Here is a 26,961-nt window from a genome sequence, read left to right as displayed (position 1 = left end):
ACTACCTGACAGCCTTAGCCAGGACTACAGACATCTCTGGAGCTAATAGGGCCCTTTCAGGTGTCCAAAGACTGGGCTTTTCTATTGCCACTTCAATCAGTCACTGGATATGGCTGCTCTGGGAAAGGCCTGTCCCTGGGTGAGGCTACTGTCTGCAACTGAAGCAAATCAAGGCTGACAACTAAAAGCTATTTGCCAGCCCAACAGTCCTCCCCGCAGCACAGGCAACAAATTCTTCAAGAGATATCTAGGGGACCCATCACTAAGACCACCGTGGAGCTTGTCCTAACCAACTCTGGGCACTTGGGCAGATCACTTTGGGCTTCAATTTTATTTCCTAGGAAAGGGCTGGTTGATTAGATGACCTCTAGGATTTCTTTCAGCTCTAAAATTCTAAAATTTTAAAAATCAAAATAAATTTTCATAGCCTGACTTCTACCTTGTCTTTGGTAAATGTAGAAAAGAATCCTGTGTTATATATACAACGAAAAGATAATACACACATGCATACAAATAGATGGAAAATCATCTTGTTCCTTTTGTCACAACAGGAGCTTGGCCAGGAAGTACAAGCAAGAGGACAAGTAGGAGTGATTAGATAAGAACTCCCTTCTTGGGCAGCCCTGAGGAGCTTCCAAGGGTCCATACACTGTGTGTCTCTAGAATATAGGATTCAAAAATAAGGTTGCATTCTTAGGCCTTTAGATCTCTCTACCCAACAGTGATAAGAGCCCGTTCTTTGTTTCTCTTTCTCAAATCATGGTGATTAGGCCCAATTGTAGGAACATTAAGGGGAAAAAAGTACCCTTCTCATCTCCTCCTTTATCAGCCAGCCCACAGGATCTTCCACCTCCTCCCCAGCTAGATTTTTCAAGACTCGTGTGGGCATCTGCAGCATGGAAACCAGATGGCAGTTTTCTTGAATCTGCCTGTTCTACTTTAACAGCCTCTCTGCAAAAGCTCCCCAAAAGAGTGTGCTGCAGGTAGGGTCAGCATGAGAAAATAGTGGATTCAGGTCATCTGAGACATGGGATTCCCTGAACACCAAGTAGACATGAAGACAGTCTAAAGACAAAACTCAGTGTGGAGGCTTTCAAGGGTCTGTCACTGGGTAAAATATGCAACATGGTGAAACATGTCCAGGAAAAAGGTCTTTTTTTTTTTTTTTTTTTCACTTGAGTTGCAGAAACAGTCCTCCATTTGTAGGAAGGGGCTGATTGGTAGGGGAAGGTTGTGATGTCTAGTAGAGCTTACCATTTTCTAGACTTTGGGACAGTTCTTTGTCTCCTGGTGAGAATCTCAGAATGGATCAACTTGGTTGCTCGTTTTTGGTTGCTAAGAGAAAATAAGGCAGTATGGATGGTGGAGGAAAGGGGAAACATTACGGGATTCTGAGGTGAAGAAAGATAGAGTGCTCTACGGGTTCTCAAATGCCAGTGTGCAGGCTGGGATCAAGCTGGCTGCTTCAGAATCACTTCAGAAATCTCTTAAAAATAGAGATGTCTGGGGGCGTTTGTGTGGTTCAGTTGATTGAGTGTCTGACTCTTGATCTTGGCTCAGGTCGTGATCTCATGGTTCATGGGATTGAGCCCTGCATCAGGCTCTGCATTGACAGCGTGGAGCCTGCTTGGGATTCTCTCTCTTCTCTCTCTCTCTCTCTCTCTCTGCCCCTCCCCCTTGCTCGCTTTCATTCTCTTTCTCTCAAAATAAATAAACATTAAACAAATTGAGATTTCTGAAACCTATCCTAAAAACTTTTGATATAATAACAATTTCTGCTTGATTCTGATATGCAATTAGGTTTAGAAACTATAGGCGTAGTTAGAATGTAACACTTAAATCATTGGGATTCATCTGTTATTTTAATATATGGTTATTAAGCATCTTCTATGGAAAGAAAAGTTACTTAGGTTCTGTGGGGTTTATAAATATGTATAAGACTTAGGCTGCCTCACATGCCTTTCAACATGAACAGAGGACTAGAAAGGTACACAAGTAGGTGACAGAGATGTTCTCGACATCAGCTTACAGTCCAGGGAGATGGAGACAATAGAATGGAACTCTGATGCCAGGAGAAAATAAAGATGTTTGAAACTGAGTAAGGAACAAAGAGGGAGACAGCTGGGCAGATTTTCCAAGAAGGTCCCTAGTTCAGATGCCCAAAGGTTAGAGAAGACAAATATTAATATCAGCCTCATAAGTTTGTAGAAAAAATTCAGTGAGAGCATGTGTATAGTACTAAACACAGTATGTGATCCTCACCAACAAATGGTAGATATTAATAACTGTGAACAAGCACCTTGTTCAAAAATGTCTCTCCCTCTCCACCTGTCCCAGTGCTGATAATTCCTCCACTGAGTTTTGAAGTCTTATTGGAAAAGACTTTTATTGAGGTTATTTTGAAGGGCTTATCCCGTAAGCTTTTAATAGTCTAGGAAGGAAGAAGGAAAAAACAGGGGACAGCGGCCACATGGGAAGACAGAAGTCAGGAAGGAGTTGAGGTGGTGTTGGAAGCTAACTTTCATACATATGACATCATTACTATAGATGCTGCTTTCCTGAAAGGGAGACAGCAGTCCAAGGCAAGGTGCATAGCCTGTGTGATCATTCGGAGCCCAAGCCCCCTGCACCGAATGGCACCTTGTTCCTCTCAGCAGCTGGCAGATGGGGAAAGAGACATGGAGAAGGCTCCTGGTTTTTAACTACTCAGGTCTTAAAAAAACTCTTGTGCTCACAATCCTTTGGTGAGAATCAGTCACTTCGCTCATCTAGACAGAAGTGGGCATGTAGGTGGGGGAGGCTGAGAAGTGTAGCCCCTGGCTGAGCAGGGTGACAGCACGTTCATGAAGAGCAGTCAGAAACAGAGAGACACAGGCTTGGCCAGCAAGGGAAAAGCTAAGGTCAAGAAACAGGTCAGTGCACAGGTGCCCCCCCCCCAAATATATTAGCTTTTTCAGGGAGAAGGAAGGTGTTAAGTTAGGTACTTGTCTGCGAGAAGAGAAGGGAAAGCGTTTGGGGAGTTTATAAGGGATTGAGAGTAGCAGCCTTGGCTGGAAAGATGGGATATTATGCTAGAAGAAGGCAGGGAGGCCCAGTATAAGAGACAAAACTCCAGATGGAAATTTGGTCATGCTCCCCCTGGCCAGCCAGAGGCTGCATTTCACAGCCTTCTCACCCTTTACATGGAGGGGGGCTGTGTGATTGGTTCTCACCAATGGAATGTGAGAAGATTTTTATAAAAAGTCAAGCGAGCCAATGAGCCAAGAAACACATGTATCTCCATAGAATCTGTGTCTTCATTTGCCAGCTTCTCAGTACATGAAGATGGAAGAAGGAAACCCAAGATGAAAGAGGTCTGGGCCTCTTAACGATCACATGGCAGACCATTAAGACTAGCATTCGACTGCAACGGGAATTGGAATGAAACATTATTGTTTCTGTTTTGTTTTGTTTTTAAGTTTATTTATTTATTTTGAGAGAGACAGAGAGAGCACAAGTGTGGGAGGGGCAGAGAGAGGGGGAGAATCCCAAGCAGGCTCCGTGTGGTCAGCAGGTCAGCACGAAGAGCCTGACATAGGGACGAGGCTCAAACTCACAAAACCATGTGATCATGACCTGAGGCAAAATCAAGAGTCAGGGGCTTAACTGACTGAGTCACCCAGGTGCCCCGAAACTTTATTGTTTTAAGTCTCTGAGATTTCAGGGCTTATGTATTTCAGCAGCTAGCTTTACCTAACGCATATAAAAAGTCAGAGGAGGCCTATGGGGAAAAGAGGCAATTCAAAAATCAAGGTGATGACTCTTTTGAACTGCCCCCCAAAGGCAGTTTAAAAAAGACCACAGGCTGATAAATACAGCTACCCCACATGCATCTCAGGCAACCACCGAGGCCAAGTAAAGGGAAACTTCCCGCCTCCTTCCCATTTCTACACTAGGCTTCAAGTTCCAGGCTTCAGGGGGATTGATGTCTGTTTCTTAAGATCTTCATCTGTCAGCTTTTAAACCACTTTGATTCGAGATAAAAAACATTGTAGAATTGGAAGGACACTCGGTGTTTAGCCTAACTCTTGTTTGCAGGGAGAAGGGGTAGAGTCACAGAATCAGATAAACAGGAGAAAATCAGTTGTGAAGAAGAAGGCTACCATAAGAGCAGACTGTAGTATCTCTGACCTGTGGGTGTGCTAGGGGAGGTGGTTCTTTAGTCAGGCTAATATTCCTTGGGTTTTAGGGGGGCAAAGCTGGGCGGAGAGCCCAGTTTAGGAGGAGTGACTGGAGAAGAGTTGAGTTGACTTACTCTGCGTGGAAGTGTAAGGATGAGAACTGAGGAAAGGAAGAAAGGCCGAGAGAAGTGACAGCAAAATCCTGAGACGCCAGAAGGTTGACAGACTGGGAGAATTCCGGATGTGATGGGGAGGAAGATGGAACCTCCACATCCAGGAAACACTGGTGTTCAGTGTCAAACTATCTGGTCACTTCCACGTGGGGCCTTCCTTCTTCCATTATCAGTGAAGTCTTTCACACCAAAGACATCTGATGTGGGGGGTTTTGCAGGGGCACCAAGCAAGGGCTAGAGTTTTGCAGATTACTTGACAAGCTGTGGACCGGGGACATCATCGCGCAGGGTGGGTGAAGACCTATGAACAAAACTGATCCTGGGGGAGCTTGGAATCACAGGTGACCATCCACGCCGCAAACATTGATTGAGCACCGAATATGTCCCAGGCCCTATTCTAGGACACGAGGACGACTCCTTGAACAAAATAGACAAGGTCTCTGGGAACACCCGGTCTAGTGGAATGATGGGCACTAAACAACTGGACAAATACATGAGAAAACAAAGCGAGGGATGTGATATGAACGGAAGCTGTACTTGAGAACGGGTGGTCACCTTGCAGAGGCAATATTGAAGCGGAGACAGTTCCATCAGGAATTTGCTAACACCTTAGGGGGGTAGAAGTCTGGTTTCCCAGGAGCACAGCCACCCCCGTACATGTACCTTCCAGACTAATCCTCATTTCTGCTGCTCATTCTTTCCCTCTTCTCCACAACGATGCAGCGTTCTTTTTCAATGGGCAACAAACATGTATTGAACCCTTCTTTGCATGCCGTGGAGAGATATTTGCTACTCAAAAGGATAAAATCAAGGTTGCCGCTGAAGAAGGGGTTCGTGGATTCTGCTTCCCTCGGGTCCCAAAGGAAAAGGCAGTGATCTGCTGTTTGAAACGATTTGATCTCACACTTGTCTAGAGGCAGAAGAATAAAGCTGACTAGAAGACGGGTTAAGCTCCTTAGCTGTCCTGAGGGAAGACGCACTCCACCCTCCCCCAGAGTAAAGACGTCTGTGTTGGCGGATGATGACGTCCTTGGAAAGCTGGCGGTGCCAGGGCTCTGGGTTCTGAGAAACTGCTGAGCCCACGCGTGCTGCCAGCTGCCTGCGGGAGTCGGCAGGGAAGGAAAAGAAGGAGCTCCATCTAGTGTTACAAAGCAAGACCAAAAGGCATCCTGAACGACTTAGCAGGGGAACAAACACTCCTTGTCTTGTGTCAAGAAATAGTACCTAAAAACCCAGAACTGCTGGGTTGTGGGAGTTTGGCACAAAGTAGAAGTCGGGCTTCACCTTTGTCTGGGAAGGAAGGCTAAGTGGTCTTAAGATCTTGCTCATCAGTGACTACTGGTAAAATGTTTCCTCCTAGAAGAGCAGACCCCAGCACTCTGTGCAGGTTCATTGCTCGTTATTAAGCCAGGGCCTGGGGACCTGACAACATTCAGAAGACTCCGGGGAGACACATAAACTGGGTCCTGCACGTGTATGACTTTTTGGAGCTTTATTTTCATAACTGATGTGTCATGAGTTTCGCATATCTTTAGCCTTCATAAATAATGACAGACTTGTTTTCCAAAATGGGATATAATGGTTTAGGCTCTCGCCAACACTGCAGGAGAATTCCTTTTACTCCTTGTTGTCTCCAAAACTTGGTATTATCAGCCATTTTCATTTTTGTCATTCTGACGGGTATGACCACACCTTGTGGTGTCTTAATTTTCATTTTCCTAGTTAGCGGTGAAGTCAAGCACTTTTCACACATTTCTTGGTTTTCTGGATTTCCTCCTTTATGAATTATCTATCGGCCATTTGTCCATGATCTGTCTTTTTTCTTAAGTATGTGTACGATTACATATTCTAGTTAGGAGGCCTTTATCGCATATGTCTCAGGCTTTTCCTTTTCTCTTCATGACATCCCTTGGATGGACAGAAGCTCTAATGGAATTCAGTGTATAATTTTTTTTTCTTTTATGGTTTGTATTCCACCTACTTTTAAAATGTTTCCCTATCTTGAGGACAAGAAGTCATTGCCCTATATTATCTTTCAAAAGTTTCATGGTTTTGCTTTTTGCGTTTAAGTCTGCACTCTCCTGAAACTTCATCGGTAGGAGTTAGCACTCATGTTTTATTTTCTTTCATGTGGATTTCCCATTTTCCTGGATCTGTCTGTTGGAAAGATCATCCTCTTCCCACTGTTCTGCAGTACGACCCTCGTCTTAAATTAGGTGTGTTTTGGAATGTTCTATCCAATTCCACTGTTCCACCTTTCCCCAATAGCAAACCTTCCCAATTGCTCAAAGTTTATAATATGTCTTCATATCCTAGATAGCTACTCTTCTCACCTGGTTCAAGTGTCTTGGCCATTCTTAAACCTTTGTATTGCTGAATAAAATTTATAATCACAAGACTGCATTAAATCAGTAGGTTACTGGAAGATAATTGACATCTTTATAATATGAAGTATGCAATCAATAAAGGTGATTATTTATATAGGTCTTCTTTAATTTCTCCCAGTAATACTTGGTAATTTTCCATATAGAGATCTTGGACATCTTTTATTGGACTTAGTTCTAGGTATTTGATTGTTTTATGCTTTATAATTTTTTTTAGAAATTTATTTATTTAAATTCAAGTTAGTTAGCATACAGTGTAGTATTGGTTTCTGGAGTAGAACCCAGTGATTCATCACCCACATACAACATGTAATTTTTAGAATAGACTTTGTTAGAGCAGTTTTAGCTTCACAGCAAAAAAGTACAGAGAGTTCTCGTATGTGCTCTGCCCCCGCACAGGCATAACTTCCCCCGTTGTCAACATCACTTACCAAAGTGGCACATTCGTTACAACCAATGAACACACACGATAAATCATTATCACCCCAAGTCCATAATTGACATTAGTGGTCACTTTTGCTATTGTACATTGAACGGATTTTGACAAATGTATAATGACGTGTCTCTGTATCCACCACTGTAGTATCACACAGTTGCAGCCCCCCAAAAATCCTCTGTGCTCGACCTATTCATCCCTCCCTGTACCCTAACTCCTGATCCTTTTACTATCTCCATAGTTTCTCCTTTTCCAGAGTGTTATATAGTTGGAATCCTACTACAAGTAGCCTTTTCAGGTGGGCTTCTTTCACTTAGTAATATGCCTTTAAAGCTCCTCTACATCTTTGCATGGCTTGGCTGAAGGGAGGGACATTTTGGTTTCTTCTAAAGTTTTGACAATTTTGAAGAAAGCTGCTATAAACATCCTTGTGCAGGTTTTTGTGTAGACGTGAGTTTGCAGTTCTTTTGGGTAAATAACGAGGACTGTGATTGCTAGATTCTATAATAGGAGTGTGTTTCGTTTTGTAAGACACTGCCAAATTGTTTTCCACAGTGGCTGTGCCATTTTGCATTCCACCAGCAATGAATCAGGGTTCCTGTCGCGCCACATCCTTGACTGCATTTGGTGTCGTCAGGGTTCCAGATTTCAGCCATTCGAGTAGGGGTCTAGTGGTATCTCATTCTTGTTTTAATTTGCAATTCCCTAATGACATAGGATGTTGAGCGTCTTTTCATATACTTGTTTTCCAGCTGTATTTCTTTTTTGGGGGCGCCTGTCTCTTCTGGTCTTTTACCCACTTTGAAAATCAGGTTGTTCATTTTCTTATGGCTGAGATGTAACGGTTCTTTGTATATTTTAGATAACAGCCCTTTATCAGATAAGACTTTTGTAGCCCTTTATCAAATATCTCTTTCTCCCCATCTAGGACTTGTCTTCTCATTCTTTTTGACAGAATCTTTGGCAGAGCAGACATTTTTAATTTTAATTAAACCTAGGCCATTCATTATTTCTTTTATGAATCATGACATTAGTATTGTATCTGAAAAGTCTTTATCAAACCCAAGTTCATCTGGATTTTCTCCTCTCTTATCTTCTAGGAGTTTTAAAGTTTTATATTTTACATTCAGATCTGTGATCCATTTTGAGTTAATTTTTGTGAAGAGTATAAGCTCTGTGTCTAGATTTACTTTTTTAGCCTGTTGATGTCTAGTTGTTCCAACATCATTCGTTGAAAAGACTATCTTTGCTTCATTGTATTGCCTTTGCTCTTCGGTCAAAGACCACTTGACTATGTTTGTGGGGGTCTATTTCTGGGCTCTCTGTTCTGTGCCCTTGATCTATTTGTCTCTTCTTCCACCGATACCACCTGGTCTGGACCACCATGTAGCTTTATAGAGAGTTTTGATGTTGAATAGTATTTGTCCTCCAGCTTTGCTCTTCTCCTTACGCTTGGGCTGACTATTCTGAGTCTTTTACTTCTTCACGTAAGCTTTAGAATCACCTTGTCAATATCCACAAAATAATTTGATGGGATTTTGATTGGGATAGCATTGAATCTATAGGTTAAGTTGAAAAGAACTAACTTCTTGACAAGATTGAGTCTTCCTTTGCACAAATATGGGATATCTCCCTATTTATTTAGTTCCTCTTTGGTTTCATCCATTAAAGGGTTGTAGTTTTCCTTATATGTATCTTGTACATATCTTGTTAGATTTATAGCTAAGTATTTCAGTTTGGAGAATATTCTGCTTTTATCAGTCTTTCTTTTTTCTTTGCTTTTCAGTTTTGAAAGTTATACTGGGACATCCTCAAGCTCAGAACTGAGCAGAACATTTTCCTTGCTTTGAAATTTGCTGTGTTTTGACATAAAACTCACAAATATGTGGAAGCCCCCTAGGACTGGGATTTTAACTCTCAGACGTATTCACACTGGGCCTCCAGCCACTTGTCAATTACAGTTTAGGTTTTCCTACCCCAGTACTGTTTCCCAGGGAGGTTTCTCCTCATGGGTTTGTGCTTCAGCAAGTTGGGATTCTCTGTATTTGCCTGTCTCTCTAATTTAGGGGCAGTGGTTTGCCCTCTTACCTCAATTCTCTTGACAAATCTAAGAAGAATTGATTTTTCCATTTGTTCAGCTTTTACTTGTTTTAAAATAGAGCAATAATTTCCAAACTCCTTACAAGCTGGACCAGAAACTGACAGCCCTATTATTTTTCAAAGCAATTTAATAATCTTTGTTTTTTAACTCAAAGATTTATTCTATTTATAGTTACTGTAATTGACAGATATTTGGATTTTACTTCTGTTACTCTTCGTACTAATTTTTCACATATACTTCCTTTCTTTGACTCCATTCAGATTGAGTATTCTCAGTAATCTTCCTAAGATTTTCCCTCTCTCTTTCTCTCTTTTGGTTAGATGCATCTATTTGTATTTTTATGTATTTATCCAGGTTGGAATTAACTTGTATTCTTGATTCTATGGATTGATATCTTTCATCAGTTTTAGACAATTCTCAGCCATTTTCTTTTCAAATATTGCTTTTGCCACATTTTTCTCCTCCTTTCTTTCTAACTTTAATTTAAATTAGACCTTCTCATTGTGTTCTTTTATGTTTACTGCATTCTTTCATATCTGTGCTTCATTCCGCATATTTTCTTCTGACTTATTTCCAGCTCACTGTTTTTTCCTCAGCTGTGAATAATTGACTATTAAACCCATCCACTGCATTCTGAATTTCACTGTTGTATTTTCAGTTCTAGGATTTATATTTGTTTTTTTTTAATTGGCTATACAATAAGTTTTCAGTTCTTTCACCAGATAATCAATTTTGCCTTTGTGTTCTTGAATGTAGAATGAAGTTATTTTAATACTTATTTCTGATGACTCCAATAGCTACGCAGTTTCCATAAATCTTTTTCTATCACCATTATTTCTACTGATTACAGTTCATGTGGTCCTATCTTCTTGTGTACTCAGTTACCTTTGTGTACCAGGCATTGTATTTGAAAAATTGCTTCTTGAAATTATTTGAAACCAAGGTAATATTCTATTTCTCCAGAGGGCATTTTGGCTTGCTTTTGCCAAGCACCTGGAGTACCTAGCATTACTGGGGTACTTGTGTGAGGTCTGTAAAAGGGCTGTGAGAGACTTTTTTTAGGTTCGCTCTTAGTTCCAGGGCTAGCTCTTTGTGTCCCAGACCAAAATGTAGGGACTCACCAAAGCCTTATCTTGGCAGATCATTTATTCCAACCTTTATCTCTCTAACTCTTTAAAACTAACAAGAGGGGGTACCTGGGTGGCTCAGTTGGTAAGCGTCTGACTTCACTCTGGCCACAATGTCACAGTTCATGGGTTCGAGCCCTGCATCCGGCTGTGTGCTGACAGTTCAGAGCCTGGAGCCTGCTTCTGTTTCTGTGTCTCCCTCTCTCTCTCTCTCTGCTTCTCCCCCACTGTCTCTCTCTCCCAAAACTAAACATTAAAACAAACAAACAAACAAAAACTAACAAGAGTACTGATTGGCCTCCTGGCATTTCAGCTGCTTCTTCTAAATCAACAAAAATTTCAAGGCATAGGCATCACCTTTATGGGTTTTCATTGTCATCCCATTCTTGGCCATATAAGCTCTCTCATGTTTTCAGACATAACTATTCATATATAATTTATTCAGTTTTTTACTCATTTTTCTCAGTGAATGGGTTGGTCTCATTTATCTAGCTCCCCATTTCCAGATTTTGGAAGTCCAGAATTAGGGTTTTTTAAACTAATTGTTTTAACCAATTTTAAGGGAGGAAAAGCTTGGGAAAACAAAGAAATACTAAAACTTTAAGTACAAAAATAAAGATATCAAAGAAAAATATAAGTTTGAAGAAATGCCCTAAAACAAATAATTCACCTTAGGTATAGCATATTGACTAGAAACATTATTAACTCTTCCTCACCACAAATATGATGTTTGGTCCACTTAGGTATTACCACAGTCAGAGAGAGTGGGACCCCAGGACACCTGTTCTGGTTTGACTAGACTCACCCTTGCCTGGCCCTGGGTTTTAAGGTCTCAGGATCTACAGGCAGATCTGAATATATTACCTTCCATTATCCACCCTACCCTTACCCGGTTTATATGCTAGAGCATATATGTACTCAGGATATGTTTTTCTTATTTAGAAAGCACTTAGCTAGAGCTGTGCTTAAAGAAAATCTATTTATGAGGTAACTATATAATCCTATTTTTCCCACCCACTGACTAATGCACAAGACATGTATAGTATTTGTCATTCTAACGAACAAAACACAGCTTACTGTCAATAATATCATTTGATATGGAACCACTGGTCTGTTATTAGATATAAAAAAGTGGATTTCCATGCCTTTCCTTTGTATGTATAGTTAATGCACATAGATGAAAAGAACAATTAATACAATAAGGAGAGTTGGCTTTAAGTCTATATATTTTGGGAGTTATGCTTAAGATTTAAGAAATACATGAGGTGCCTGAGTGGCTCAGTTGGTTAAGTGTCCAACTCTTGATCTTGGCTCAGATCACGATTTCACAGTTCCTGAGTTCAAGCCCTGCGTGGGGGTTTGCGCTAACAGTGTGGAATCTGCTTAGGATTCTCTCTTTGCCCCTACACCACTCATGCTCCCTCTCTTTCAAAATAAATAAACTTTAAAAATTTTTTAAAAAAGAAAAAATTTGGTCAGTTGAACTTCATGGAAATTATGAATTTTGCTCTGTGACTCTGCTAAGAAAATGAATGGACTAGATATAGACTGGGAGAAAATATTTGCAAACCACATATTTGACAAAAGACATGTCTAGAATACGTATATATTTAAAAACTCAACAGTAACACAAAACAAAACAAAAATAATTCAATTAGAAAATGGGCAAAAGACATGAACAGACATTTTACCAAAAATGATCTGAATGGAATTGTGCTGAGTAAAAAAACAAAAACAAAAACAAAAACAAAAAGCCAATCTCAAAAGGTATATAACTCCATTTATGCAACATTTCAAAATGAGGAAATTATGGAGATGGTGAACAGATGATTGGTTGCCAAGCATTAGAAGATGATGGGAGAGGGACGCCTGGGTGGCGCAGTCGGTTAAGCGTCCGACTTCAGCCAGGTCACGATCTCGCGGTCCGTGAGTTCGAGCCCCGCGTCAGGCTCTGGGCTGATGGCTCGGAGCCTGGAGCCTGTTTCCGATTCTGTGTCTCCCTCTCTCTCTTTGCCCCTCCCCCGTTCATGCTCTGTCTCTCTCTGTCCCAAAAATAAATAAACGTTGAAAAAAAAAAAAAAAGAAGATGATGGGAGAGATCGGAGGGTGAGTGTGATTATGAAGGGGTAGAATGAGGAACCTTCATGGTAATCAAATAGCTCTATATCTTGACTGTGATGGTGGGTACATGAATGTACGCATGAGATAACATTACACAGAATGTGCATGCATGCTTGCATGTGTGCGCGCACACACACGTACAAATGATGCGTATAAAACTGGTGAAATCTTGGGGCTCTTGGTGGCTCAGTCAGTTAAGCGTCAGTCTCTTGATCTCACCTCAGATCTTGATCTCAGGTTTATGAGTTCAAGCCACTTGTTGGGCTCCATGTTGGGCATGAAACCCATTAAAAAAGTAAAAAATACAAAAACAAACAAACAGACAAAAAACTGGTGAAATGTGACTAAGTTCGGTGAATTGTACCAATGTCAATTTCCTCGTTTTGATAATGTGTTATAGCTGTTAGCTGTTACCATTGGGGAAAACTGGGTGAAGGGTACATACACAGGACCTCTCTATGCTACTTTTGCAACTTCCTATGAATTCAGACTTATTTCAATATGAGAAATATTTTTAAATGCTACATTTTTGTCACTGGTCCTACTCTCCTTTCTTCAAAATCTTTACAGAAGATGCCAGCAAGTAGTAAATTGAGGTGATTTATTTTTCTACTATCTATTCTTCTCAAATTGACGACAAGGACCCTGAATTGAATAGAAGTATCTACAAAATCACCTAGCAGAGGAAGAGAGGGAAAAACACCAAGAATTTGGGCTAGGGCAGGGGAGTATTGCATGCAGTCAATACTGAAAGTGATGTTTTTCTCCAGGTGTTTATTTTTTAATGATCTTAAATAGACAGGAGTGAGGGCAGCCAGACAGTGTTAGAGACGAGATGCTTGGAAATGAAAGAGCAGGAGGGGGAATCTTGGGGGGCAAAAGAGAAGAGTGAAGCTAACGAAGAAGAGATTTAGGAGAGAAGAATTCACTCAAAAGACAAGGTGAGTGGAGGAGACTATAAATTCAAAAATACAAATAACCCAAAGAGGCAGTACTTGATAAAATTACGAGCATTTTAACTTCTCATCCACCAGACAGACAGAGCTAGTCTGTGTTGTGGTTTCCATGAACCTCTGAATAGCATTTATTGAGGTGAGAGAGAGCTCAGTAGAATCCAGAAATACTTGACAATGGGTATTTACCATATAAATCTTAAAGGGAAAATATCCTGTTTCAACAATGTTAATTGCTGCCCCATTGTCTTGTCTTTTGTTACCAAGTGAGCAAAATACAAATTGTTTGTTTGCAGTTGTTCTATGGTGTTCTACCGATATTTGCGTTACCCACAAAGGGATAATTGGATACAGACAAAAGTGAAGAAAACTTGGGCTTTCGCAACAGACAGACTGGGTTAGAATTCCAGCCCCACTACTCACTCGTATGAAGATTCAGCATCCCTGAACCTCTGCCTTTTCAGATGGAGACAGTACCACCTTCCAGTACTATTGTGAGGATTAGAAATGTATAAAGAAGCTGCTAGCACGGTGGCTGGCACATTGCTGGCCCGTAGCCCTTGGTAAATATCTTGGTTATATTATTATTATTATTATTATTATTATTATTATTATTATTATTAAGTTGTTCTTCAGTATGACACTATTCACTCTAAAATGTCATTTTGTGAGCATTGCATCTTTCCTGGGCCGGTCCAAAGAAGACTAGTTACTGATGAATCACAAAGGCCTCTGTTTGAAGCAGTCTTACTTTGCAAGGCTGTCTTCAGGAATGGATCCCAAGGATAGAGTTACAGGGAGGTCTTACAACATTTATTTCCCCAGATGATAAGCCTCACATGGTAGTATTTTGTATTAATATAATGTAGAGAGCATATAGTGCTCTCTTTTTTCTCTTCTCGAAACCCAAAGAACATATCCATAACATAATCATAAAATAATTAATAGATTTACCCAGAAAACTGCAGGGAGTCAAAGCCAAAATCATACATATTTTTTTGTCCCTCAGAAAGAAACCCAGGTTTTTCTACCTCTTGACAAAGATTCTTTGCTTGACCACACTTCTGTCAGGCTCCTGAAGCTTTTCCTAGGCCCATCTGTGCAATTCTTTACAAAATTCAGTATCAGCAAAAACCCCACTAAGTCAGTTTACCAAGGATCCCCTATCCTTCATATCTGATCACTCTGGGTGTATACTCAGCTTCCTCACCCTCCCACCTTCCCTGAGGGATAGCTGGTCACCCAGGCCTGTCTGCAGCGAGAATCCTGTTCGGTCAGTTGAGCCAGATCCCCCCTTTATTCCTGATGTTTCCTTGCAGTAATTTTCCACCCACTGAGTCCCACTCTGCTCCTTGGCAATAAATTCCCACTTGCCCAGGCTGTATTCAGAATTGAGCCCAGCTCTGTGACAAGGTTTCTTTTCTCCTGTTGCAACAGTCCTGAATGAAATCAGTTTTTACTGCTTAAACAGTCTCCAGCTCTGCTTTTTCTATGACAGTCTCTCATCCCCAAGACTTGCCATAGTTCTCTGAGCCACTCAGGTGTTCAATGAATTCACTAGACATGCCTAACTTCTTATGAGATTAAATGACTTATTATTACTACAAATCTTTGAGGTGGAAAGAAAGGAATAGATTCCCTGAACAAAGTAACTATGGTTGTCCCCCCCCCCCACCAAGTTCAATATTACACTTCTAGTCATATTCATCTTCCTGTCACGAAGGGTCTGCTTGTCTTCACTGAACCCCAAGTTACTCACTGTGAGGCTTTTGTTCTTTCACTTTGTTGTTAAGACTTCTCAGATTCCCTTGTGGTCCAGAACCCAATGAACCCTGGAACATTTGGCCATCCTGAGTCTGCTGTCATGTTCCAATGACAATGGAAACATTTTATATTATAATGTTAAAAAGAGAACAGCAGGGTAAGTTTGGAAAGAACGAGTTCTCAGGGAAAGTCAGGGAAATCAAATTATCCGGGAAGATTTAATTTTCACAAAAATATTGCCTTTACCCTGAGTTCTCTCTGAGGTCTGCTCTCTATAAATGAACTGAGTCTGTGGAAGAAAAGTACAGTGGAATTTGACAACAGTAAAAGCATGTTATTTTTAAGAATGAAAAGAAGAAATCATGACTCCAGTTCTTTTCATAATCATAAATACCGATTGCCCGGACCCATAAAACTTTACAATGGGAGAGACCTCAGAGATTACAAAATCGAGTCCCGTCACTTTACTGATGATGAAACTAAAGCCTGAAGGTGTTACTGGACTTTCTCATAGTGACACAGATTCTTCGCACCAAGCTGAAGATGAAAACCCAGGACGCCTCATCTGCAGGCCAGGATCTTTGCATTACCATAACAGCCACTTTAGGTCACTGAATTAGGGTTCTCCAGAGAAACAAAGCCAATAAGGACATATAGAGATACACAGAAAGAAGTTTAAAAAAAATTTTTTTAACATTTATTTATTATTGAGAGACAGAGAGAGACAGAACGTGAGCAGGGGAGGGGCAGAGAGAGAGAGCGAGACACAGAATCCAAAGCAGGCTCTAGGCTCTGAGCTGTCAGCACAGAGCCCGACGCGAGGCTCAAACTCACAAACCGAGAGATCATGACCTGAGCTGAAGTCAGACGCTCAACCGACTGAGCCACCCAGGCGCCCCAGAAACAGGTCTATTAGGAGGATTGACTCACATGATTATGGAGATTAAGAAGTCCCATGATCTGCTGTCTGCAAGCTGAAGCCTCAGGAAAGCTGGTGGTACTGGTTCCAATCCAAACCTGAAGTCCTAAGAATCAGGGTAGCCAATGGCATAAGTCCCAGGCCAGGTCTAAAAGCCACAAAATCAGGAGCACTGAGGTACAAAGGCAGAAGAAGATGGATGTCCCAGTTCAAGCAGAGAGCAAATTTGTCCTTCCTCCTTCCTTTCTGTTCTCTTCAGGCCCTCAGCAGATCGGATAATGCCCAGCCTCAATGATGAGGTTGATCTTCTTTACTCAGTCTACTGATTCAAATGATAATTCCTTCCAGAAACATCCTTTACAGACAGACTCAGAAATAATGTTTTATCAGCGATCTGGGCTTTGCCCAATCAAGCGGATACATAAAGTTAACTGTTATAGTTACCATAGATTTTCAACTATGTCTTGTATCTCCTCTTGTATGTCCAATACGAACCTCAGACTTAACAGAAGGGGACTTTGTTGGTTGTGTTCATCACATTCCAGAGCATAGACTAGTTCCACATAGACAATCTGTATTCCCTACAGATACCACAGGGAGTGAATATTAGGCCTGCTCTCAGACAGAGATAGATAGATAGATTCCTATCTATTCTAGGCCTATAGATCAAACTTCGTCCAGGTAATCTTTTGGCTCGTTGCCCCCATGGTGGATTAAAGACGGCCCCAAATTCCCAGGTAATACTCCAATTGAGAGGTAGGTCTAAGTCCCCTTGCTCCAGAGTCCAGATAAGCTCTGTAACTGCTTTGACCAATATAATGCGGTAAAAGTGATGCAGTGCCTATTTCCAGGGTCAGGTTTGAGAAACCAGAAATTTCTGTTTGGTCTCTTTCTTTTCAGGTGCCCTGAGCCACCATGGTGCTGGAGAAGCCATGTGGAAGTGCTGTAGTTGAGAGATCCCACTGAGTCCTGTTTTAGGGGCTCCCTGCCAAGGCACCAGACATGTGGGTGGAGCTGTCTTGGACCCTCCAGACTAGATCATCCACCCACTGAGTACCACCCAGTGACTTTGGTTGGTGCCATATGGATCGGAATAATTGCTCAGCTGACACTGCCTAAATTCCTGATTCACAAAGCCAAGAAAGATTATAAAGTAGTTGTTGCTTGAAGCTATACGTTTGGAGTAATTTGTTACGCAATGATAGATAAATGAATAGGATCCAAACAAAACCCATAAACCCCTTTCCATGCCCTTATGGAGGATCTCAATGAAGAATATGTTCGGCTGCAAATAACAGAGAACTCTATTTAGTGGCTTAAACAGATAATAGAGGTCCAGGGACGGGCATCCTGGAATGGTTGAACTTGTCCAGGAGGCCCTCAAGGGCCGGGCTCCTTCTGCCTTCCTGCTCTATCGGACGACTACAGTCTCTCCAGCCACTGCAGCAGTGTTCAAGACAGTGAGAAGAGGTGAGGGCAGAGCTGTGAGGGGACAAAGGCCTATGACATTGCCAGGCGAATCTGCTCCATCAGAAAGGTTTTTCTGGACGTTTCCTTCAGTGACTTTCCCGTGTATTTCATTGGCAAGATTTGGCTCACGTGGGCCATCCCTAGCTGCAAAGGAGTCTGAGAAGCTAAGCATTTTAGCACAGCACATGGCCGCCCTCGTAATAACGGAAGTTAGGAAAGAAGAATGGGTATTAGACATTCTTCTAATCTCTGTAATAGATACGGTGTGAGCGGATGCCACGGGGAATTCTTTCTGTCCTGGAGCCTCAAGCAGAAAAGGGGAGCTGCTTGCTGCAACAGCACCTGCATTTCCAGAGAGGAATGGTTGAAAGCGTCGATCTCTTCAGAAGGGTAGGTGGAGGAAGCTGATCTTACCTTGAAGCTGAACTTTCCGGGCAAGTTCAGTGGTGTTTACTGTTGTTGTTTTGTTTTGTTTTTTGTTTTGTTTCGGGGGTTTTTTTTTTGGTTTGTTTTTGGTTTTGCTTTGGTTTCGTTTCTGCTTAAATCCATTTGTACGTTCATTGGGAGGAAGGCTTAGGGAAGCCTGTGATTTTTAGTAGGGGAGCGACTCCCCTCCCCCACTGAGCACCCTTTGGAACTGACGCTGTCTTCTCCGGCAGCCACTCTAGGGAATGATTCGAAATTTGCTCTTCACAAATATAAAAGGCCTTAATAACTAGGTCAACCCATACCAATCATTTCTGTACCTCTTTGCATGACAAATGAACAAAGATGCAAACCCGCTTTCAATAGCACCCATATACACAAAAACTCATTACAAAAATGGAGGCTTGTCATGTTTGCAAGAAATTTTTTTTTTTTTTTTAAAAACAACCTCATCTGAAATCCAAATACCTCGCAAGCACTTGAACGTGTAACATGGCCTAAATGTTAATGAAGCAATTCGGCTCACTCAGCAGGATGAGCAACAAAAGAAAGTCTTTTCAAGACACAGCTGTCAACAATTACACTTGGTGGGGTGGAGCTGGCTGATATTCAGCATCTTAAAACTCATGGAAATGTGGAGCCTATTTGACCGAAACCATTCCAGACTCCAGGGAAGACAGTAAACCCCTATTTATTTGGCAGGCCCAAGAATAGGATATTCTGGTTAGCTGGGCATCCCCACCCAGCTCCGAAATAAATGACAGATTTTTGTAAAGACCCAGAATGATACAGAAAGCTCTGAAGGATGATGTAGGATCTAACCAGGCTTCTCTTGATGGGGTGATTCAGATGGCATTTCAGGGTCTGGCAAGGCCTCAATTTTGCATTTCAGAATTTATAGAAATAATCAGTTCAAATGGTTTTATTTTTTTATTTTTTTTTTTAATTTTTTTTTTCAACGTTTATTTATTTTTGGGACAGAGAGAGACAGAGCATGAACGGGGGAGGGGCAGAGAGAGAGGGAGACACAGAATCGGAAACAGGCTCCAGGCTCCGAGCCATCAGCCCAGAGCCCGACGCGGGGCTCGAACTCACGGACCGCGAGATCGTGACCTGAGCTGAAGCCGGACGCTTAACCGACTGTGCCACCCAGGCGCCCCAGTTCAAATGTTTTTAAACTGAAGTTATGGTTACTTACAGGAGAAAGCCCCCATTCTGGCTGAGGAGTGCTTCTTGGAGAATTACTCCCCAACATGTTCATGCAGGCACCTAGTGAACATGTTTGTACTGGGTGGCCCTTTGACCACAGATAATTGGGCCAGGAGCAACCCTTGACCAAAGGGAGACACTCAGATTCTCTGTCCTGGCAAGTTGAAAATCGGAATACGGGGAAAATCCCTGCAGTCTCTCCCGGTCGCCTGGAATCAAAGATAGGAGAACTTGGGATGTGGGGAGTGACTGTTTTCCGCCTTGTGCATAGAGACACAAAGAGCCAGATGGGAGAGAAAGAAGCAGCAGGAGTTAATTATGCTGAATGAAGAAAGACGAGAGGGGTGCCTGGGTGGTTCAGTTGGTTAAGCATCTGACCCCGATTTCAGCTCAGGTCGCGATCTCACGGTGGTTTGTGAGTTCAAGCCCCACATCAGGTGTTGACAGCAGAGCCTGCTTGATTCTCTCTCTCTCTTTCCGCCCCTCCCTTGTGCGCGCTTTCTCTCTCACTCTCCCTCTAAATAACAAACAAACATGTTGAAAAAAAAAAGAAAAAAGAAAAAAAGAAAGACTAGAAACCACGTAGCCCCAGAAAGAGATCGCCCAGCGTGCCAGTCTCAGTTCCTGACAGGCTACAGATCCTGGTTCTTTCCCCAGCCCCCATGAGGCCTGACTCGACTGCTTCCCCCCTAATCCTCCCCCTCTCTCCCTCCCATTTTATAGAGAGTCTTTCTGCCACATTGGCCTAAGACTTAGTATTTGTGTAATTGTGAAAAATGTCTAACCTCCACAAAAGAAGGGGGCATAATTAAAAACAAAAACACCCATATTGCCATCGCCCAGATTGAACAATTGTCAAGATTTTGCCACATTTATTTCATTTATTTTTTTTTTCCTTTCCCCAAGTATTTAAAAACGGATCTCAAAAGTCACGTTATTTCACTCCCACACACGTCGGTGTGTTTCCCGAAACACACAAAAAATATGTAATTCCAACACTTCTATGCTGTAAAATCAGAAAAGGGACAGCGAAGGATGGAGTTGAGCAAAACGAGGGGGAGGAGGGGAAAGAGCAGTGGGGGAGGGGCGGGCAGAAGGGGAGGTGGAAAGGACTGGCCAAAAGCAGCGTCCTCAAGAGCTGCTGGATTGAGGATGAGGGGGAGAGTTTGGGGATGAGCTAGCTGGGGCCGGAGGAGACGCTGAGGTTCATCAAAACAGGAAGAAGAGACAAGGAGGTACTAGAAAGGTGATTAAGGATTATATTTGATTACCCTTACATTCCTTCAACAGAGTCGAATAAAAACTGAATTTTTAAAACCGACTTTTTTTTCATATTTAAATGTTAAAAATATGACTCTATTCTCAGTTTGAATCATGTGTCACTTGGCTCCACCGAGGTACATGAAATGTGTTAGTTTATCTTATAGAGAAAATGGAACCCATGATTCCCCCTCAATATTGTAGGCATCTTAGAGTGTTTTTCTTAAGATTCCCTCACAGTGGGCCAGGCACTGCTCTCACTCCTTCACATGAACTAATTTGTTGAAATTCACAGTAACTTTATGATTTAGGGGTTCTTAGTATCCCCATGTTACACCTGGGAATACTACGGCTTAGAGAGGTTTAAACGTCTCGTCCAAGGTCACCGCTTGTGGGGCAGAGCCGGGTACTGAGCCCTTGTCTATCTCCTGCCAAAGCGTGGCTCTCGGCTGTTCCTCTAGACCAATAGTTAGGAGGTTGAGAACGCCCAGTCGTGGGTGGGATGCCCTTGTGATACATGCAGAGCATTCCCAGTGCTGTGAGAAATGCCACCACTACACGTGTGCTCTCTTTTCTCGGGGTCCTGCAGGGGTTTCTGGCTTTATAAATTCCTGTGAAAATGCAAAGTCTTCCTGGGAAGGCAGAGCCACTGAGGTGAACCACTGCTCATGAACGTGATGAGTTGGAAAGGAATGGCCTTGGTCTGTTTGGGCTGCTGTAACAAATTACCATACGCTGGGTGGCTTGTAAACAACAGAAAGTTATTTCTTATGACTCTGGGGGCTGAAAGCCTGACATCAGGGTGCCAACACGGTTGGGTTCTGGTGACAGCCCTATTTGGGGTTGTAGACAAGCTACTTCTTGCTGTATCCACTCATGGTAGAGCCGGGGCCTCTTTAATAAGAGCACTAATTCTATTCACGAGGTCTCCACTCCCAGGCCTAAGTACCTTCCATTTCCCAACTCCATCATATTGTAGGTTAGGGTTTCAGCATGTGAATGTTAGGGGGACACAGACATTCGGTCTACAGCAGGAATGAAGTGATTAGCAGCAGGAACTCTGGATTCAGAGAAACCTGGTCTCAAGTCCTGTGTCTGCCCTTACCAGGTCTGGGACCTTGGGCAAATTGCATCATTTCTCCAGGTCTCAATCTTCTCCCAAGTGGTAGTTACAGGATTACAAAGAGTGGAGAAGGCAGAGGGTGAGGGAAGAATGAAATAAGCGGTTTATAAACACTAAGAGGGGGAAATAACAGGGAAAGGCAACAAGGTCAAAACTAAGTTTCTCATGTTGGGCTGGTGACGTTGGCCTTTTGTTCTGCCTTATTTCAGAGCCTCCAGTCTAGGTCATAGTTTCTGAAGAGTGCCCTTGACATTGATGTCTAGCCCTTTGGACTAGACTTTTGTGGGTGGAAGGCACCTGCTGGCAGGTGGAGGGGTGGCCTAGTGGAATCATGCCTGGAGCTAGAACCATCTACTAACAGAACAACATCTCATTGTGAGCTATAAAGGGTCAAGGATGCACACTGCCCTCCTCCTCGTTGCTCAACATTGTAAACACAGCCAGGCCCTCCGCACTGCACAAGAGTGACCGACGACCCAGCTGGGGCTTTTCCTGCTAGCACTGGAACCACCCGGGGCAGACTGGGATACACTGGCCATCCTACCTGCACAGCTTCAGGCTCCAGGCCCCCGGCCAGGGTAGGGGAGTCTTCATGAAGTCACCTGTGTGGATGACGCCCCCTGTGTAAGTACACACCCTTCCCCTTTGGGGGATTTTTCCGGTTAAATTATTATAGACAGTTTGTACTCTCAAAAGTGAACTCCAAGTGCCTCCACAAAATGAGAAAAGGCTAGAGAAATAAATAAAGTTATTTGGGCTCTATTTGGAGAAAAGGTCAATCTTTTTTGGCTCTAAAAATAAATAAGAAAATTACTTGGTCTCCGTTTGAAAAATGAGGCCAGCTTTTCTCCCAAACCATTTATTCCCCCAACATTTTCACACACATGGAAAAAGCAAACTAGTACAAAAACAACCACATACACTCCACCTAGTTTTTAACAATTGTTAGCATACTGCCATATTCGTGCGCTCTCCCCCACCCCTAGAGCATGGCTCATGTGTTCACTTGTGTGCTCTCTCTCTCTCACTTCTGCTAAATATCCTATAATACACAGGACAGCCCCCACAACAAAGGATTACCTGGTCCAAAGTGTCAATAGTGTTGAGGCTGAGAAACTCCTTTATATGAATCTGTGTCCAGAGTCCAATAGAACCATTATATTTAAAGGTCAGAATTGGGGCGCCTGGGTGGCGCAGTCGGTTAAGTGTCCGACTTCAGCCAGGTCACAATCTCGCGGTCCGTGAGTTCGAGCCCTACGTCAGCCTGGAGCCTGTTTCCGATTCTGTGTCTCCCTTTCTCTCTCTTTGCCCCTCCCCCGTTCATGCTCTGTCTCTCTCTGTCCCAAAAATAAATAAAAAACGTTGAAAAAAAATTTAAAAAAAAATAAAAAAAAAAGGTCAGAATACTTTCTAAAGTGTACTTCTTGGGGCACCTGCGTGGCTCAGTAGGTTAAGCATCTGACTCTCGATTTCAGCTCAGATCGCGATCCTGAGGTTCGTGGGATTGAGCCCCTCATTGGGCTCTGTGCTGACAGTGCAGAGACTGCTTGAAACTGTCTCTCTCTCTCTGTCTCTGTCTCTATGCCCATCCCCTGCTCACATTCTATCTCTCTCCCTCTCTCAAAATAAATATTTAATAAATAAAATGTAATTCTTTGCTACCTATTTTCATGACTCTATGACAGTCTTGCTTCGCATCAAACTTTATATTGACTAAACCTTCCTCTACACAGAATGGTCTGATTACCTTCTTCCTCATCTTACACAATGCCATTGATTCTTTGAATGCAAATGAATACTTCTTTTGTTTTGTTAAATTCCACATTGCCAATTTCATTTAGTGGGAAGTGTTTTCCACGTAGGATGTAAGTTGTCCTTCTAGCTTTGAATAAACTATAAATAACTAGATAAACAACTTTGTGATACCTTTGTTAAAATTATTGATAGAAAATCATTGCCCAGTACTCAGCCATCAAAAAGAATGAAATCTTGCCATTGGAAATAACGTGGGTGGAGCTAGGATGTATTATGCTAAGTGAAATAAGTCAATTGGAGAAAAACAAATACCATATGATTTCACCCATACGTGGAATTTAAGAAACAAAACAGATGAACATATGGGAAGAGGGGGAAGAGAAGAAAGGGAAACTAACCACAAGAGACTCTTAATGATAGAGACAAACTGATGAAGGGATCAATTGATGTGGGTGGGAGATGGACTAGATGGGTGATGGATGGGTACTAAAAAGGGCAATTGTTGGGATGAGCACTGAGTGTTGTATGTAGGTGATGAATCACTGAAATCTACTCCTGAAACCAATATTGTACTGTATGTTAACTAATATTTAAATAGATAGATAGATAAATAAGAAAATTGTTGACCAGAAAAGAGCCAAGTTTGAGTGTTTTGTGGCACATCGAAAAATAACCATCAGCTGGACACAGAAATTAACCATTATGTCACATGTGTTATGTTCAACCAGAAATGACTTAGGAAAACTCTCATCCGAATGATCACATCTCACTGGCAACGATATCTGGTATAGACTAAATTGTACTCCCTACCCCCATTCATATGTTGAAGCCCTAACCCCCAATGTGATGATATTTGGAGATGAAGCCTGTGGGAGGTGCTAAGACCTGAATGTTTCTGTGCCCTCCCCCAAATTCATATGTTGAAGTCCTATCCCCCAAGGTAATGGTGTTAGGAGGTAGGGCCTTTGGGAGGTAATTAGGTCATGAGGGCAGAACCTTCATGAAGGGGATTTGTGCCTTTATAAACAAGGTCTGAGAGAGCTCCCTTACTCCCTCTATCCTGTGAAAACACAGTAAGTTGGCAGTCTGCAGCCCAGAAAAAGGCCCTCACCAGGACTGGGCCTTGCTGGCACCCTGATCTTGGCCTTCCAGCCTCCAGAACCATGAGAAATAACTTTCTGCTCTTTATAAGTCACCCAGGTTGTGGTATTTTTGTGATAGCAGTGGGAACAGGTTAAGATAGGAAGTAATTAGGTTTAGATGAGCTCACGAAGGTGGGGTTCTCATGAAGGATTAATGCCCTTGTTATTTAAGAAAAAATCTTTTTGGATTTTTTTATTTGAGAGAGCAGGGAGAGGGGCAGAGAGGGAGAGAATCTCAAGCGGGCCCTGCACTGAGTGTCTCATTCTGTTAAGAAATATACAAGACGCATCTGATTTCAAAGATGTTGAAATGTAAGAAATGTATGATTCGTAACTGAGGACCCTATGGCCCTGGGTACAAGGAGGGACTCTCCCGGTGGCTCTAGGAAGGAGAAAGAATCAAGCATTTCCAGATCACGGTACTGGTCCCCAAACTGAAAGTCCCTGTCTTACTCCGGGTTCCTTTCCCAAGGTTCACATTGAGAGAGCAGCTCTTTCCTCAGTGGTGCTAAACGGAGCGGAGATCCCTTTGCTATCCCCATCTGCTGGGGCAAAGATTGTTGTTCAGCAATGAAAGTACTGCCCACTGAGGTTTCAACAAACATAACAAAGATGTTATGAGAGTTGTCTGTGTCTGACCAGTGAATTTCATGAAATAGGGCCCTTCTCATCGCCGGCCTGAAGCCGAAGCGTTCCCTTACAGGTAGACTCCAAAAGAACAGGTCTGCAAATCCAAGAGACGAGATGATTCATAATGAATGGGAACCAGCACAGGACTCAAATATATTGCACACTTTCCAGGACAAGTCCACACCAGAACGGAGGGCTGAATATTCTCCCCCAGATCCCATTAGGCAGGCACTCACACTAAAATCCAGCATCCAGATTAACCGAACATCAGAAGCTTTCTGTCCTGTGGGGGTTGCACATCCCGGCAGTGGATTCACTCTGGTGGTATTGGGGAAGCAGTGAGGTTTTTCTGACACCTAGTTAAAAATCCACTCGGGATTCTGAGGCCCTGAGGTGCCAAGGGAGGCTGTGGGCTTGCTGGAGAACCGCTCTATTCTCAGTCTCCCTGCAGAGGCCCTATGCAGCTGGGATCCCAGCAGGAAACCCTCCAGTGGAAGCAGTGGGGTGCTGGGCTCCCGGGGCTGGAAGCCGGTGACCTTTGAGCATTTCTCCTTTCAGAGTCTCTCACAGGAGGATCTAACTGGTGCTCTTTTACTGTGCCCAGGCTGAACCCACGGACCTTCCTTCTGCACACTCAGCCCCCCTGCCCACTCTCCCTGCAAGTGGGGGCGGTCACACTTCTCAGGCCCTCATTTTGGGTGGAGATGCTCTCACTCAGTGCCTTCTGCTTTTCGGCTGGGAAGCATGCTGCATATCACCACTGCACCCTTTGGGGCAGCAGAAATGAGCATCACTGATCCCTGTACACCAAGCCAGGCATCTTGGTAGCTAGCCAGAGTGACCCTGTCACCCACAACATTTACAGCTACGGAAAACCAGAAAAGCGTGGGCAGGCGGCTCCACTGACTTCCTGTGCTTCCAGAACTCTGGCGCACCCCGCTGGGCCTCACAGCTTTGCCCCCACACACGGCTCTGCTGGGAAGCTGCCTGTGCAAGGAGAGGGACACTCTGCAGTGGCCTTTTTCTTGGCCATCGCCACTGGAGGGCTTTGCATTTTTAATTTCAATACTGTCATCTTGCCAAACAAGCAAAAAAAAAAAAAAAAAAAACAAACAAACAAACAAACACAAAAAAACGCTTATACCCGGGGCGCCTGGGTGGCTTGGTCAGTTAAGCGTCCGATTTCGGCTCAAGTCATGATCTCACGGTCCGTGAGTTTGAGCCCCGCGTCGGGCTCTGTGCTGACAGCTCAGAGCCTGGAGCCTGTTTCGGATTCTGTGTCTCCCTCTCTCTCTGCCCCTCCCCTGTTCATGCTCTGTCTCTCTCTGTCTCAAAAATAAATAAACGTTAAAAAAAAATTAAAAAAAAGATACAAAAAAAACCCCTTATACCCAATGTACCTTTTTGCAGCATGACCACCCCAAAAAACCAACCCAGGAGGGCACAGGAAGTGAGCACCACCAAGTAATAATAGCACCTGGATGTTCTGCAGCAGTCCCAGCAGCACCTTCCCGTGGGAGCCATTTAGGAAATTTGTGGGGGAGCTTGGGATTGCACCATGACTTGGAAAGGGGGCTCCTGGCTTTTAGGAGAAGGGCTCCCATCTCCACCAAGAATTTTTCTGCATCCTGGATAACTTGTAAATGTCCCACCGGACAGCTGTGTAAATGAGAAAGCTGTTTACAGTTATAGGTGTATAAAACACAACTTGAATTACAAGGTACCTTTTGTGAGGTTTTAATATATACTGACATTTTGGGAAATGCAGCTAGCATACAAACGGACAGAAGATTGTACTTTGTTTTGTA

Source organism: Felis catus, chromosome C2 (assembly GCF_018350175.1).
Source record: "Felis catus isolate Fca126 chromosome C2, F.catus_Fca126_mat1.0, whole genome shotgun sequence".
Lineage (NCBI taxonomy): Eukaryota > Metazoa > Chordata > Mammalia > Carnivora > Felidae > Felis > Felis catus.
The sequence above is the reverse complement of the archived record's forward strand: the minus strand, read 5'-3'. Positions refer to the sequence as shown.